Below are 18,811 nucleotides of genomic sequence, written 5' to 3' on the forward strand. Positions count from 1 at the left end.
ATGAGTTGTTAAGTGTACTTGATGATGTTTATGTTAAATTGATAAGTTGTCTTTTATTCATGAATTGATAATGAGATGTTTGATGAATAAGTATTATTACGAATTAAAGATGTTGTTATGTTGTATATGAACTATGATGTGATGATCTATGTTGGTTATGATTTGGTTATTATGTGTTATATGATGATGTTTATAATGTGATGAATATGAAGTAAATGATAATTAGAAGTTGGTTGAACTATTAAGAATTATTACATGAAGAATTATTATTACTAATAGATGAAGTTATTTATGTTGTTAAATATAATTATTGAATTATATGCTTGATATTATTGTTTTGTGAAATCTCACCCCTTCTGCTTGAAAATGTTGCTCTTCGTATGAGTAACTTGCAGGTATTAATGATTAGTAGGAGTGGTGGCTCAAGTGTCTCTAGGTGCTCTGATACGTAACGGGATGAGAACTTTGTTATTGCTTTCTATTCCTTACGTATTGTGTTTGAAGAATTATGACTATGTTTTTAGAATGGATTTTTATGACATAATTGTAAAGAGGCCTTAGTGCCAAAGACTGGTTTTAGTTATTGAATAAATTCCGCTGCGAAGTATTAAAGATTTTGTTATTGAATTTTAAAGGATAAATAGTTATTTATTCAGTTTATGATTTTATGAAAAGAAGTGTAGCATTCCGTTTACGTGAATAACTTTGATTATTAAATGAAATTTTTATGTTGGGAAAACGGGGTGTTACAAAATATGGAATGGAAGAAGGCCTCGCATGTTTTTTTGATAAGGCACAAAAATACTAAAAAGTCAGGATTTTGGGACTTGAACCCATGTACACAAGAGTATTACACCAAAGCCAAACTAAGGCAAAACAAACAGAAGCATATTAGAATTCTAGCCTATAACAAAAACTTTTATAAGCTTTGGATGTACTTCTACAAATATTTTGGATTGCTTTTGATCACACCCTTCTTGGAACGAGTTTATATGTGCTCACTCCTTGTATTTTGAACCATTGTATCATTTAGCTTATTGGCATGTTTCTTCTTATTAGACTTCTTCTGCCTTTTCGATATAAAAGGAGTAAATAAACTCCCATCCTCAATATCCCCTTCGATCTCAGCATTTATGTCAGGCTCAAGAGTGCTTTCAGAAGCCTGTTCCGTGTCCAAATCATCAGCCCGAAACTTGCTTAAATTTTTTTCACTTTTCCTGCAACCTTCAGAATTATTAGTATTGTTAACAGGTTTGAAAGTCTTCCCTTTGTCAGGCCCCAACACTTCATCATAAGTGGTAACAGCCATGATGATGGGTGTACCATAATTGACATTCTCAATCAAGATAGCTGCAGGCTCATATGAATCATTTTCCACACTGATAGAAGCCTTAGATTGTGCAACTTGTTCCAAACTAACTATCTCCTTAGATACCCTATCAACAATTTCCGCACTCTCCAACAAAGTAACATTAGAAATGTGATTAGGATCCTTGTTAGCTGACCTTACCTCCCCTGAAGGAAGTTCACCATCTTCAAGTAGCAGGTCAAAAGAGTTGTGAAGAGGCGGTGTTGAAGAGTTACCACTCTTCTAGGTTGCTGCAATGTCAGCCACATCCACAACACATCCTTCCTTAGATGGCCCCTCATGGTTAGAGTAATTCAAATCAACCCATTTTGTGTTTTTAACCAAAACCTCAACAGGGTCAGTAACGTGTGGGAGCACCAGACATCGTACTTGTGAATGTTGGATTGAAGGGACTCTAATTTGGAGTAAATTGGTTGTTGAGTGGGTCGGTTTTTTTGGACGGTTCAGTCTGTTGAAAAGGTTTTTTCTGGTGGTTTCTTGGAGCAGCATAGGATTGTGCATTATTGATACGGTTACAATGTTGAATAGAGTGTCCTAACATCTTACAATGAGAGAAAAATGATGGCCTGCGTTCATACTCAACGGTTACCGGGAAGACATAACCTTCCCTCTCAACCATAACAGAATCAAAAAATTTACCAGACATATCCACATCAACGAGAATACGAGCGTAGTGACTCTGAATACGGGTGCGAAGGCACTCCGAGAGTTCGGCTTCATACTCGCGTTGAGTGATTCTGATGCGAACGGTGTCTCCGACGATAACCTTAGGAGGAAGGAAAGGCAAAATGTCCTCCCCAGCAGCGGACACCGCTTGGGCGAATGACTTTGGTCCCGGCGGCGCCGTCTCAGGTGACAAGAGAAACGACCAAGAACAAATAGGAGGAGCCATTGAAATACAACTAGAAATTAGAGTTATGAAACCAACAAATTCCTCACATGTATTTCATCAAACACTTTATGAAGTTGAAGTAAATGTCACTAGAAGGGGGGGTTGAATAGTGACCCTTTAAAAATTTCTCTGTACTCTTCGAGAGTTTGAACTCTCAAGAGTTTGCTTAGAGTGAGATGATTAGTAAAACAATAAGTAAATATGTAATACTAAAATATGTTGAGGCAAAATCCCTAATTAATTTTAAAGATAATAAACTTTAATGATTAAGGATTAAATGGACTTTGATTAATTCATTGGTATTTAACTTGTGCTCTTTAGTGTTTTTACTAAGACAGAAACAATGTTTGAATCATACCAAGATGCATAAAATCAAAGGACATTAAATCCATGAACTAATTCTGGAGTTCAGAAAGTTAGTTCAGAATGTTGATCAGAAAGTTGATCAGAACGTTCTGATGTAAGTTCAGAAGGTTGTTCATAAGCAACCCAGATTCATCAAGAACGTGAAGAACATGCAAGCATACTTGACATGAATAAAAGGTCTAGAAAAGTTCATCTGCATGGATCTATCAACAAATAAAGGCATGGACAAGGAACTATGTCAAAAGGATCTTTGATGTTCATCCAAGACTATGAACATTAAAGTACTAGGAATATTCCAATAAGAATATTATCCTAGATGATGCATTCACTGCACTTCAGTGTTGGCTTACTATTAGGTTTGATTACATTAAAAGTTAAGTCTTACAAATCAACCTAAAGTAAGAACAGATGGAACATTCTGAAGATCAGAATGTTCACTTCTGCACATGCTTCTAGCCATGAACAGTGTAGTTGGTGGAAAGATGAAAAAGCTAGCAAAAGGAGATCTTGCATCAGAGATAATGTGTCCTCTGATTTAAATCAAGCAAATCTCCTTGAAGCATGGGCCTGAAGATGCAGATTCACTATCCTCTCTCTCCTGCACAAAATCCAAGACAGATTTGGTAACTTTATCCTACTTTTTCAAGCAACTTTTGATGCATATGGAGAAGTAACTTTTCAAGGATATAACCTGAACAAATCTCATGTCACGTATTGGATGAACCCAGAAACTCATCAGACATTCATCATTGATGAACCTAGATGAAGAACATCATGAATATCAAACATTCTGATGAAGAACACAACAACATTCTGATGTTTATCCTGGAAACACAACAACATTCTGATGTTCAGAATGTTCACCCAGATTTTCAAGTAAAAGCTTGTGGGGCCCAGGTCACGTGGCATAACACCATTGGTCACCTTACAACGGCTATATGAGCCCAAAACTCTAAATAGAGATCAAAGGCTCAACATTACTTGCACCATTGCAAAGCATACAAGAAAACAACAAAGATTGTTTGAAGCTCTTGCAATTTGAATTTATCATCACTGAAGGGTTTTTCATACCTTCTTTGTAGTGTAAATCAATTCTCTTCTTGTTATCTCTCTTAAGGATATTTTCTTCTTCCTCCTCTTCTGTTTGATTCACAAACATTCAAACTTCTCACAAATTGTAATCAAGTCTCATCTAGCTTTAGCGGGTACTAAAGTGTTAGCTTGAGCAAAGATTGTAAAAGTCTAAGTGGTTAACTTAGCAACAAGGTGCAAGCCTACTGAGGCTTAGAGAATACATAATTGTAATTGTTCAGGTGAACAAAGATTGTAAGGTGCAGGATTTGAGAGGTTATCTCAGGCATCATAGTGGAAACTCTCACAAGATTGTGAGGAGTGGACTAACCCACATTGGGGGAACCACTATAAATCTCTGTGTGTTTATTCTCTCTTCCCTATACTCTTTACTTACTGCAAACACAAACACACACAAACACATTCACTTTGTTAAAACTGTTTTTGCACTCAGACATCAGAACGTTCTGAAGTCTGTTATTAACTTAACCATTCCAAATTTCAACTTGAGAATTACTTTTTAAGTTACAGGATAATTTTTTAAAGGGTCACAATTCAAACCCCCCTCCCTTGTGACTATTTTATTTACTTCAATTGGCATCAGAGCCAGGCTCTAAGGGTTTGAACACTTAAACAAGTGTTAGAGAAAAGATTCAGGAAGTATGTCTAAAGTCAAATACATAGCTGAAGGAGGATCATCAAACAGACCACCACTTTTAGATGGCTCAAACTACTAGTTCTGGAAAGGTAAGATGGAACTCTTTCTCATATCTCAAGACAATGATATGTGGACAGTCATCACAGATGGAGACTTTGTTCCAACAACCAAAGAAGGAGCTGTAAAAGAAAAAAGTGCATGGTCAACAGATGAAAAATCTCAGGTATTACTAAACTCCAAAGCTAGACTCTTTCTATCATGTGCACTGACTAGGGAAGAAAGTGAAAGAGTTGATGTGTGTAAAAATGCCAAAGATGTATGGGACACTCTGAGAGTACATCATAAAGGTACATCTCATGTCAAAGGAACTAGAATTGACATTGGAGTCAGAAAGTTTGAACTCTTTGAAATGAGTGAAAATGAAACCATTGATGAGATGTATGCTAGATTTACTACAATAGTAAATGAAATGAGATCTCTTGGAAAGGCATATTCCACTCATGAGAGAATCAGAAAGATTCTAAGATGTCTTCCAAGAATGTGGAGACCTATGGTCACTGTAACGCTCCTATTTCTATTAAAGCAATTAAACATGCGAATAATACATTTATTCAAGAAATAGAGATTACGTCTTATTCAAAATTCAAAAACCGATAGACATGTATGTAAACCTCAACAGTTATAGCGGAATATAAATCAGAGTGATCAAATATATACATGTCATGAGCAAATAAATCATATCCCAAAGATAAATCTCAAAACCCAAACATACGGGTAGTCATCAACAAAATAATAATCCAAACGAAAATATAAACAACCTAATCTAGACCGACACGACAAGCCTAGATCAGAGCCGCAACGACACCAATATCGAAGGAAGCTCCCGATATCCCAAGCAAAGACTCATCGAGACTACTCTTGCACAACGTCTACTCACCCATACAGGCAAGTAGGCGGTTAAAACCACTGGGGGTAAGCATTACATTATCATAATCCAGATAATAATCAAATTCAATAATATCATGTACTTGAATAATAATAGTCATGCATAAATACTTATATCACAACTTGCTAGTTCATATCCGCATATATCAATCACATGAATAATTATCCAATCATAAATATTCATTCACAACATCAGTCATAGACAATCATTAGCAACATTCATTCATCTCAATTCATCACCAATCACATAATTCACATATGACTCATGCTATGATATGCACTTATGGACACATAAATGCATGCGGTACCATATCTCAACAAGGTCGTCACCTCCGATGGACAAGTCAACATCGCATGTAAGGCTCACCTCTGCCTTACAATAATCTCGAAGTAAAAGAGTCATCCCTTTTACAGCAACAACGACTATGATGCATGGACATGTGTAAGGACTCGATAATGCGATAACAATCACCATGTCAAACTCAATATATAGGACAACACCCAATTATATTGATTATCTCCACAACATTGCATTATCAAGAAAACATGCCCATACACAATTAAATCATAGTATTCACCATCACACTTCAACATAATTATCAATAGTCAACAATGTCATGCAACATCAACTATATCATATAGTTTCACCATTTCAAGCATTCTCATATTCCAAGTAATAGGGAAAAACAACATGTCATGATAAACATCATATCCAAAATATAATCACTTCCTCATACAACTTCACTTAGTCATACAAGAATAATCACAATAACTCACAAAACAATTTGCTAAAGAAACATTTCCGACAAAAATCCAAATCATGTGGTAAACGGCCAACATTGATAATTTTCAAAGCTAGGCAACTTATTCAAGTTTGAAATCCTACAATTCAATCTTAATCAATCATATAAGTATGAGCTTAGGCCACTTACGAACTATCGATCATTAGTTCAAAGGTTAGCCTAAGTTCGTATGAGAAAATCCCAAGTTTAAACATTCCACATTCCCACCCGAAAATCAATTTTGACATGATTAAGACATTGTACGAACCTTACAAGCATTGCCTAATCCCATAAGAACTGTAGACTAAGCTTGCAACTCCTTTTGTTCACCAAGACCAAGTTCCAACAATTTCCGAAAAAACGAAACGACACAAACTCAAGTTTCAAACCATTTAGAAAATTAAAGTTTCGACAAAGCCAAATGTGTTCCAGTAGAAAAGTAGGTGAAAACAGCAAAAGAACACTTCAAAACGATCGCCTAGGACCCCTGCACGACCACCCCCAAGCACCCGAACATGGAACAACGTTCCCGTTGTCCTGTCATGGGCGCCTGGCGCTAGAGGTGCAGCGCCCAAGCGCTGACTCCCTGTAAGTGGGCGTCCAGCGCTCCACTACAGGCGCAGCGCTCCGTAAACGCGCGTTTTCGCGTGTCTCGGCCGCGGGTTTTCGCCAATTTCGATCAAAAATCGAACGTTTAAAATCCTCAATCATCAAAAGTGATCTGAGGCATAACCCGAGGCTCTAACACATCGAACTCGCTCGTTTCGGGGCATTTGTACAAGTTATGAAATTGTTTAAAATAATTTTTCTCAAAACAATAAGTTCTCAAACAACCACAATTCATCTCTTCAAGTTCAACACAATTCTCAACAACATCTCAACATAAATCGTACCCAAGTCATGAAATGAGATCAACATCATCAATCAACTACAATCATAACATATAATCATACCCTCCATCATAATTCAACAACAACATGTCAAATTCATCCATTTTGCACAATTTTCATAACTTTTCATTTTCACATATTCAAACATGTAATTTAACCAACAATCATACAATTATTATCAATTCATGCATACAAACATATCATCAAAGTTGGAGCACGAATTTAGCAACAATTATTCATTCATTCATTTCAACCCATTTCATCCAAATCATGAAAAATTGCAAAGAATGAACATGATTATGATAAAGACTAACCCCCTTACCTTAGATGAAGATTAGACCAAACCTAGGCTTCAATTTAGCTCCTAAGCTTTCCCAATTGGATTCTTCAAGTTCTTCTCTCCAAACCCTTATCTTCTCTTCCCACTTTCTCTCTCTAGAAATGTTTTGTGAAATGAAAATGATTTGGTTCTTCTAACACTACCCTAGTGTTATCTCTACTAATGAGCTTAACTTAGTTTCTAGTGGGCTTAACCCGTTTCTATTCAAACCAAAAATATTACTACACTCCAAACGATATTTTAATTAATAACGGTAAAATGTCACTAACGGTAAAATCTCGACTTTCTCTAGTAACTTAATGAAATAACCATTCTCACTAATTACTAAAGCAATTCCCACTAAAAATTATAATTTTACCCATCCTCACAAAATTACCAAAATACCCTTCAAATACGAAAACCCATGAAAATGCACCCGATGACAATTAAATACACACAAGCACAAATAATCACACACAAACACATAATTAAAATAATTAAAATATACCTAGCTAAAAATCGGGCTGTTACACACCCCACGGTGAAACACTTGGTCTAATAAACTGCTTCTCAAGCAACTCCTCCAACTGATTCTTCAATTCACCCAACTCTGATGCAGACATCCGATACGGCGCAATCGAAATAGGACTCGTGCCTGGTACCAAATCAATTGCAAACTCAACTTCCCTCTCCGGCGGTAACTCGGTAATATCCTCTGGAAAAACCTCAGGAAACTCTTGCACTACCGGCAAATCACTAACTCCTTTCTCACCACTAACCTTCAAGGATGCAAACATCATAAACACACAAGCCTCACCATCTAAAGACTTCTTCACTTGCTTCGCGGTCAAAAACTTCCTATCTAACTCTTCTACCGGCTTAGAAAAAGTCACACTCCTAGTCAAACAATTAATGCTAACCCCAAAAGCTAACAACCAATCCATACCAAAAATCACATCCATATGCTTCAACGGAAGACAAACAAGATCCAACTCAAAATCAACATCACCAAAATTAACAGGACACTTAGCACACATAAAAGAAGTAGTCACCGAACCGCTAGCCGGGGTGTCAATAACCATTCCACGCAACAAAGGAGTTACAACCAAATCCAAACGTTCAACACAACTAGCCGAGATAAAAGAATGAGTAGCACCAGTATCAATAATTGCAATCAAAGGAGTACTATTGATAAAACACATACCTCGGATAAGATTATCCGGCTGCTCCACCTCCTCTGCGTTCAAAGCAAACACCTTTCCCGCCGCCTTCTTTGGCTTGGTACACTTGGTACTAATATGACCCTTCTCTCCACAATTGTAACAAGTAATCTCTCTTGCAACACCTCTGCAATCGGCCGCCTTGTGACCCGCTTTCCCACACTTGTGACAAGTAAAATCATTCTTGCAATCACTAGCATAGTGACCCATAGATCCACACTTAAAGCACTTGACATCCGCCAAACTTGGCTTAGAGCCACCACCAGCTTCTCTCTTCTTTCCTTTGTCCTTGCTGTAAGGTTTTCCAGCCCCATGTCCTCTTCCTCTCTTTTCACCCTGAGCCTTGTAGTAATTAGACTTAGCCTTCCCAGCATCATCAAACATACGACACTTATGCACCAAAGTATCAAAGTCTCGGATCTCCTGAACACACATGTACTGATAGATGTCCGGCCTAAGCCCACTTTCAAACTTCACACACTTCGAAACCATAGCATCCTCCGCATTGATGTAGGGGCAAAACCTTGCAAGCTCCTCAAACTTCGCCGCATCATCACGACCTCCTGCCATGTTCGCACTACACAACCCTCTAACCGATAAGAAACAACACAACAAAGATTAATCTAAACACGACTAACCATGGCTCTGATACCAACTTGTAACGCTCTTATTTCTATTAAAGCAATTAAACATGCGAATAATACATTTATTCAAGAAATAGAGATTACGTCTTATTCAAAATTCAAAAACCGATAGACATGTATGTAAACCTCAACAGTTACAGCGGAATATAAATCAGAGTGATCAAATATATACATGTCATGAGCAAATAAATCATATCCCAAAGATAAATCTCAAAACCCAAACATACGGGTAGTCATCAACAAAATAATAATCCAAACGAAAATATAAACAACCTAATCTAGACCGACACGACAAGCCTAGATCAGAGCCGACACGACACCGATATCGGAGGAAGCTCCCGATATCCCAAGCAAAGACTCACCGAGACTACTCCTGCACAACGTCTACTCACCCATACAGGCAAGTAGGCGGTTAAAACCACTGGGGGTAAGCATTACATTATCATAATCCAGATAATAATCAAATTCAATAATATCATGTACTTGAATAATAATAGTCATGCATAAATACTTATATCACAACTTGCTAGTTCATATCCACATATATCAATCACATGAATAATTATCCAATCATAAATATTCATTCACAACATCAGTCATAGACAATCATTAGCAACATTCATTCATCTCAATTCATCACCAATCACATAATTCACATATGACTCATGCTATGATATGCACTTATGGACACATAAATGCATGCGGTACCAAATCTCAACAAGGTCGTCACCTCCGATGGACAAGTCAACATCGCATGTAAGGCTCACCTCTGCCTTACAATAATCTCGAAGTAAAAGAGTCATCCCTTTTACAGCAACAACGACTATGATGCATGGACATGTGTAAGGACTCGATAATGCGACAACAATCACCATGTCAAACTCAATATATAGGACAACACCCAATTATATTGATTATCTCCACAACATTGCATTATCAAGAAAACATGCCCATACACAATTAAATCATAGTATTCACCATCACACTTCAACATAATTATCAATAGTCAACAATGTCATGCAACATCAACTATATCATATAGTTTCACCATTTCAAGCATTCTCATATTCCAAGTAATAGGGAAAAACAACATCTCATGATAAACATCATATCCAAAATATAATCACTTCCTCATACAACTTCACTTAGTCATACAAGAATAATCACAATAACTCACAAAACAATTTGCTAAAGAAACATTTCCGACAAAAATCCAAATCATGTGGTAAACGGTCAACATTGATAATTTTCAAAGCTAGGCAACTTATTCAAGTTTGAAATCCTACAATTCAATCTTAATCAATCATATAAGTATGAGCTTAGGCCACTTACGAACTATCGATGATTAGTTCAAAGGTTAGCCTAAGTTCGTATGAGAAAATCCCAAGTTTAAACATTCCACATTCCCACTCGAAAATCAATTTTGACATGATTAAGACATTGTACGAACCTTACAAGCATTGCCTAAGCCCATAAGAACTGTAGACTAAGCTTGCAACTCCTTTTGTTCACCAAGACCAAGTTCCAACAATTTCCGAAAAAACGAAACGACACAAACTCAAGTTTCAAACCATTTAGAAAATTAAAGTTTCGACAAAGCCAAATGTGTTCCAGTAGAAAAGTAGGTGAAAACAGCAAAAGAACACTTCAAAACGATCGCCTAGGACCCCTGCACGACCACCCCCAAGCACCCGGACACGGAACAACGTTCCCGTTGTCCTGTCATGGGCGCCTGGCGCTAGAGGTGCAGCGCACAAGCGCTGACTCCCTGTAAGTGGGCGCCCAGCGCTCCACTACAGGCGCAGGGCTCCGTAAACGCGCGTTTTCGCGTGTCTCGGCCGCGGGTTTTCGCCAATTTCGATCAAAAATCGAACGTTTAAAATCCTCAATCATCAAAAGTGATCCGAGGCATAACCCGAGGCTCTAACACATCGAACTCGCTCGTTTCGGGGCATTTGTACAAGTTATGAAATTGTTTAAAATAATTTTTCTCAAAACAATAAGTTCTCAAACAACCACAATTCATCTCTTCAAGTTCAACACAATTCTCAACAACATCTCAACATAAATCATACCCAAGTCATGAAATGAGATCAACATCATCAATCAACTACAATCATAACATATAATCATACCCTCCATCATAATTCAACAACAACATGTCAAATTCATCCATTTTGCACAATTTTCATAACTTTTCATTTTCACATATTCAAACATGTAATTTAACCAACAATCATACAATTATTATCAATTCATGCATACAAACATATCATCAAAGTTGGAGCACGAATTTAGCAACAATTATCCATTCATTCATTTCAACCCATTTCATCCAAATCATGAAAAATTGCAAAGAAGGAACATGATTATGATAAAGACTAACCCCCTTACCTTAGATGAAGATTAGACCAAACCTAGGCTTCAATTTAGCTCCTAAGCTTTCCCAATTGGATTCTTCAAGTTCTTCTCTCCAAACCCTTATCTTCTCTTCCCACTTTCTCTCTCTAGAAATGTTTTGTGAAATGAAAATGATTTGGTTCTTCTAACACTACCCTAGTGTTATCTCTACTAATGGGCTTAACTTAGTTTCTAGTGGGCTTAACCCGTTTCTATTCAAACCAAAAATATTACTACACTCCAAACGATATTTTAATTAATAACGGTAAAATGTCACTAACGGTAAAATCTCGACTTTCTCTAGTAACTTAATGAAATAACCATTCTCACTAATTACTAAAGCAATTCCCACTAAAAATTATAATTTTACCCATCCTCACAAAATTACCAAAATACCCTTCTAATACGAAAACCCATGAAAATGCACCCGATGACAATTAAATACACACAAGCACAAATAATCACACACAAACACATAATTAAAATAATTAAAATAAACCTAGCTAAAAATCGGGCTGTTACAGTCACTACAATTACTCAGATCAAAGATTTAAAATCTATGAACCTGGAAGATCTCATTGGTTCATTGAGAGCTCATGAAGTTATACTTCAAGGAGACAAACCAGTGAAGAAGGTAAAATCACTTGCCTTGAAAGCTTCTCAGCAAACCTCATCAGTAGCTGATGATGATGTGCAAGAACCACAAGAGTTAGAAGAAGTTCATGAAGAAGAAGCTGAAGATGGACTTGCACTAATCTCCAAAAGAATACAAAGAATGATGATGAGAAGAAATCAAATCAGGAATTAGTTTCCAAACACCAATAACAACACCAGAACTGAGGCTGACAAAACCAAAGTCACCTGTTTTGGATGCAACAAAACTGGACACTACAAAAGTGAATGCCCAGACATCAAAAAGGTGCAAAGAAAACCTCCTTTCAAGAAGGCAATGATCACCTGGGATGACATTGAAGAATCTGAATCTCAAGAGGATGCAGATGCTGACATGGGATTGATGGCTCAATCAGATGATGAGGAAGAGGTAATTATCTATAAAAACTAATTCTTTATATAAATATCTTGAAAGTAAAATAGATAGTCTCTTATATGACTCAAACTTCTTAACTAATAGATGACATTCTTTAATTAAGGAACTTTCTGAAATAAAAGAAGAAAAAGAAACACTTTAGAACAAGTATGATGAATCTAGAAAGACCATACAAATTTTGCAAAATTCTCATTTTGAAATGTCTGAAAAACAGAAAGAACTAAACAAGGAACAAAAAGGCATTCTTTCTAAACCTTCTGAAATGCAAAATGAAAACATGCTTTTGAAAAAGGAAGTCGAAACATTGAAGAATGATCTTACATGTTTTATAAAATCTACAGAAACATTTCAAAACATTTTGGGATCTCAAAGAGAAAGTACTAAAACATCTGGTTTAGGCTTTAAAGATCCAAACAAAATTATTGAAAGTTTTGTACCTCAAAAGACTGACATGAAAATTAAATGTTATCACTATAATGAGTATGGACATAATGAGTCCGTATGTTATGTTAAGAAAAAACTTTTTAAGAAAAATAAGATTAATCTTAGTTCAGAACGTTCTCATCTCAATAGATAAAGTTCACAAAAGGTTGAGAAGGTTAAGAAGAAATGTTTCTACTGTGACAAATCTGATCATAAAAGACAGAATGTTACTTTTAGAACAAGATCTCTTAGAAGAACTAACCCTCAAGGACCCGACATTACATGGGTACCTAAAATTTTTATCTTGTCAAATGTAGGTCCTGCCTCAAGGTGCAAGAACAAAACCATGGTACTTGAATAGTGGTTGTTCTAGGCACATGACAGGTGACATGAACTGTTTTCTAACCTTTGAAAAGAAGGATGGAGGACTAGTGACATTTGGAAACAATGACAAAGGTAAAATCAGAGGTAAAGGTACTATAGGTAATCCTAACTCTGCTAAGATAGAAAATGTTCAGTATGTAGAAGGTTTAAAAAATAATCTACTTAGCATAAGTCAATTGTGTGATAGTGGATTTGAAGTTGTCTTTAAACCTAACATATGTGAAGTAAGACAAACCTCCTCTAACAAACTTTTTTTCTTTGGATCAAGAAAAAGAAACTTATATGTTTTAGAACTAAATGATATGCCAGCTGAATCTTGCTTTATGTCTCTTGAAAAAGACAAATGGATTTGGCACAAAAGGGCTGGTCATATAAGTATGAAAACCATTGCTAAACTTTCTCAACTTGATTTAGTTAGAGGTTTGCCTAAGATTAGCTTTGAAAAGGACAAGATCTGTGAAGCTTGTGTTAAAGGAAAACAAGTAAAAAAATAGTTTTAAAACAATTGATGACTTTTCTGCAAGTCTAAATGGCAAAAGATATGGTTTTGTTATTGTTGATGATTTTTCCAGATTTACATGGGTTCTATTTTTAAAACACAAAGATGAATCTTTTGAAACATTTCAAAACTTTTGTAAAAGAGTTCAAAATGAAAAAGGTTCTAATATCATCACAGTAAGAAGTCATCATGGAGGAGAGTTTGAAAATGTATCCTTCAATTGATGAAAATGGCATTAAACACAATTTCTCCTGTGCAAGAACTCCACAACAAAATGGAGTTGTTGAAAGAAAAAATAGGACTTTGCAAGAAATGGCTAGAACAATGTTAAATGAATCAAATGTAGAAGATTATTTTTGGGCAGAAGCCATTAACACATCTTGTTACATTTTGAATAGAGTTTCAATAAGAACGGTTCTTAACAAAATCCCATATGAACTCTGGAAAAACATTAAACCTAGCATATCTTATTTTCACATATTTGGCTGTTATTGTTACATACTGAACAATAAAGAAAAATTGGGTAAGTTTGATCCTAAATCAGATAAAGCTATCGTTTTAGGATACTCTACAACTTCTAAAGGTTATAGAGTGTACAATCTAAAAACCTAGACAGTTGAAATTAGTATGCATGTCATATTTGATGAGTATGATGAACATTCTCAACCAAAAGAAAGTGAAGACATAGATGTGTCAGTACTTTAGAATGTTCCCATTCAAAACATTGAAAATGCAGTGGAAAAAGAAGATGATTAGAATGTTCAGGATCAGAATCATCAAAGTCCACCTAGAAGTTGGAGAATGGTAGGAGATCATCCAGCAGATCAAATTATTGGAAGCACAACTGACGGTATAAGAACCAGATTGTCCTTTCAAGATAACAACAAGGCAATGATCTCTCAAATGGAACCCAAGTCAATCAATGAAGCCATTGTTGATGACTCTTGGATTGAGGCCATGAAGGAGGAAATTTCTCAGTTTGAAAGAAACAAAGTTTGGAACTTAGTTCCAAATAATCAAAGCAAAACCATCATTGGAACAAGATGGGTTTTCAGAAACAAGCTTGATGAAGAAGGAAAGGTTGTCAGAAACAAAGCAAGGTTAGTTGCTCAAGGCTACAACCAACAAGAATGTATTGACTATGATGAGACCTTTGCACCAGTTGCAAGGTTAGAAGCCATTAGAATTCTTCTTGCATATGCTGCACATAAAAGCATTAAACTTTTTCAAATGGATGTGAAAAGTGTTTTTTTAAATGGTTTTCTAAATGAAGAAGTTTATGTAAGCCAACCTCATGGTTTCATAAATAGAGAAAAACCAGATCATGTTTTTAAACTAACAAAAGCACTTTATGGTCTTAAGCAAGCTCCTAGAGCTTGGTATGACAGACTTAGCACATTTTTAATTGAAAATGGATTTTCAAAAGGAAAAATTGATACCACACTTTTTAGAAAAACACATAACTCTGACTTACTTATAGTTCAAGTTTATGTTGATGACATCATTTTTTGTGCAACTAAAGAAAAAATGTGGGCTTAATTGATCTGCCGGTCCCTTAACTTATTTCTTTTATTCAATTTGGTCTCATAAGTCTTAACTTTCTCAAACACGTCCCTCAACTTATTTCTTTTACTCAATTTGGTCCAGTTTTTATAATTTTAATCCCCTAAAAAAACAGACCGTTGGATTACGGAGGTCTATCAGATTTTATAGTGTATCACCAACACCTAATTTTTTTGTTTTATTCATCTTCTTCCTCCATCTTCATCTTCTTTCAACCTTCATCATGCCATAAAAAATCTATTTTTTTCCTTCTTTCTTCATCTTCTTCCTCCCACTTCTTCATCATCTTCAAATAACCTTCATAAATAAAGTTCCAGAAACCCCAAAAAAATATAAATTTAACATCAAAACTTCTCATCTCATCACTATTATCATCATCTTCTCATCACTATACCACACTAACAACAACACCTAATATCATCATACCCATAAATCTTTGAAACTCCTCAAAACCATTTCCTTCAAAACCGAATTATTCTTCATGTTCTTTTCCATCTTCATCTTCTTACCCATCTACATCTTCATTCATCCTTCATCATCTTTATAAAAATAAAATAAAAAAACCCAACTTTTTTTCTCTTTCAAACTAATCATTTTACACTCCTTCTTCCCCTTCTTTTTCTTCCAATAAAACCATCCTCTGAATTCATCTGTCACCACAAATAAAATAAAAAACTTGAGCTCCAATAAAATCAAATTCCAGAAACCTAAAATCATAAATCCTAGCAACTTTAAATCCAAAAACTTCCACCGCTGTCACCACAATGCCTCTGAATTCATCTCCTTCTTCCGCACCATGTTCCTAATGCGTTGAATCGAAATCGCTGTCGAAACCAACACATCGTCTTCACTTCAAATCTGGGTTCAAAGTTTCATCAGCATCACCAAAAACCAGACCCACATATCATCAAAACCTTAAAGCTTCAACATTTATCTCTTTCTTCCTCATTCTAAACAATTAGTTTTTGACCAGTGCCTGTAACACCCCGTTTCCCAAAAATCAATTAATTAATAATTCATGCATCAGAGTAATTCCCAAACGGGCATGTCACACTACATTTTCAAAATTTCTTAAATAGAATATAAAATCTATTTAATAAACGTCCTTCAAGTCATTATTAAATTTGCAGCGGAAAATTTGCATCAAAACAACGATAGCAATAGTTTAAATCTCCATAATTAAATCTTTGGCATAGAGCCTTATCAACATAAATTCAACAACCATAGGGCTACGTCAGCAATATTCAAATTTGATACATAGGAATGAAAAACAATAAGAAAATCCCATCCCGTACGTATCAGAGCCCTAGACACTTTGAGCCACCACTTCTAATAAACTTCAATACCTGCAAGTTACCCATACGAAGGGCAACAATTCCAAGCAGAAGGGGTGAGATTCACAAACAATAATAATAGATATATAAATCATCAACTTAATTAAATAACGTAATAAGCAACATATAAGTCAACAATAATATTCATACTTCTTCGACTTTAATAACTCTTACTAAATCAACCAACAACGACAACAACAACTCGACCACAACAACAATATCTCCCTCAACAACAACGACCACAACACAACCTACAACAACGACAATATCACCATCAACGACAACGACAACATCATCCACTACATCAACGACAACGAACGACGGGGTACTATTTTCAACTCAATGAATGACTAAGCATTCCGGGGCATAAGCCCCCAACAATTTGAATGATGAACATTCCAGGGCATGAGCCCTCAACAGATTGAATGATTAACATTCTAGGGCATGAGCCCTCAACAGATTGAATGACAAGGCATTCCAGGGCATAAGCCCTCAACGGTTGAATGACGAGCATTCCAGGGCATGAGCCCTCAACGGTTGAATGACAAAGCATTCCAGGGCATGAGCCCTCAACAGTTTCCTAATCATGAAAGGACTCCACCTGTGTATATCAGCATACAACTCAACTACGACAACAACAACATAGGTGACGACAACGATCGTGCATAATAACTCACTCACTCCCCAACTTGGTCAACATCAACAACCTATGACTCTGTTACTTAGAAACGACAACTCGAACCAACACATTGTACATTCTAATTGAATGCAATTAAATATAAACCAGCGATCATTAACAATCATAATCAATCAACAACAACAGTATACGTCAGCATGATATAACAATATCTTATACAATCCAACGATGTCTAGCATTATAACATAAACCAAGTATTACTTGTACAATTTTATCACATTAATAACCTCAATTGGCCATAACCAGCTTCACAGTTCATCATTTATATCCTATACATCTCTCATTGCTATCCCAAAGTTCAGCTCACAACCTCTCGTGCGACAAGGTCACATGAAATCCTAAACCAAGCAGTCTGTCAAGCACTAGCTCGCGAGGCGAGAGCCTCTACTCGCCACGGCGAGTTAGGGTAAAACACTCTAGAATCCAATCTGACTCTATTCTGAGTTCAAACTCAATCTAAAACTTCGCCTAATCATTAAGGTACATGTTCAGGCCCTCATAAACACCCAAAGTTAAACTCACAGCTCAAAAACACAAAATCTTACAAGCTCTCTGGTCACACTCGCCACGGCGAGTAAACTTGCTCGCTATGGCGAGCTGCGAAATGCAACTCGCGAGGCGAACAACTCCTGCTCGCGAGGCGAGCGATGATCTTCATCACTCGCTATGGCGAGGATCATCACCCGGGAGGCGAGCGATGAATAACAGTACGGCCAGGTTACAGTTTTTCTCAAAAATTCACCCAATTCCATGGTTCTAGCCTTAAAACTGATTCTAAACATCAATATATGAATTATCTAAAGTCTGTTCATCATTTCTACATCAATTCACCCTAATTTCATCATTTAATCATCAATTCTCTCCTTAACCCTAATTCCCAATTCTCCAAATTTATTCATAATCTTTATTAAACAGAATCAGAATTATATAAACTAAAATCATTGCAAGTTAGCCTCACCCTTACCTTAGATTGATGAATAATGCTTAACAAAAATCTGAATTCTCCCCACTTGGCTCTTCTCTTGGCTTTCTCTTGGTTTTTCTCCCAAAAACTGCTTCCACGTGAAAATGTTTTCTGACTGACAGTTACCAACTTTCCCCTATTCTTAACTTCCCTCAATTATAACACTTAACTCCTTCTTAATTCCTTTAATTAAAATATAACCCCCAAAACTTCAATAATTACTAATTCCCACTTATTCTATTAAATAGTAAAATAACTCATTTAATAAAATATAACACACCACATAATCAACATAATTATATAAAATCATATATATATATATATATATATATATATATATAAA

Source organism: Medicago truncatula, unplaced genomic scaffold (genome assembly GCF_003473485.1).
Source record: "Medicago truncatula cultivar Jemalong A17 unplaced genomic scaffold, MtrunA17r5.0-ANR MtrunA17Chr0c03, whole genome shotgun sequence".
NCBI classification, from domain to species: Eukaryota; Viridiplantae; Streptophyta; class Magnoliopsida; order Fabales; family Fabaceae; genus Medicago; species Medicago truncatula.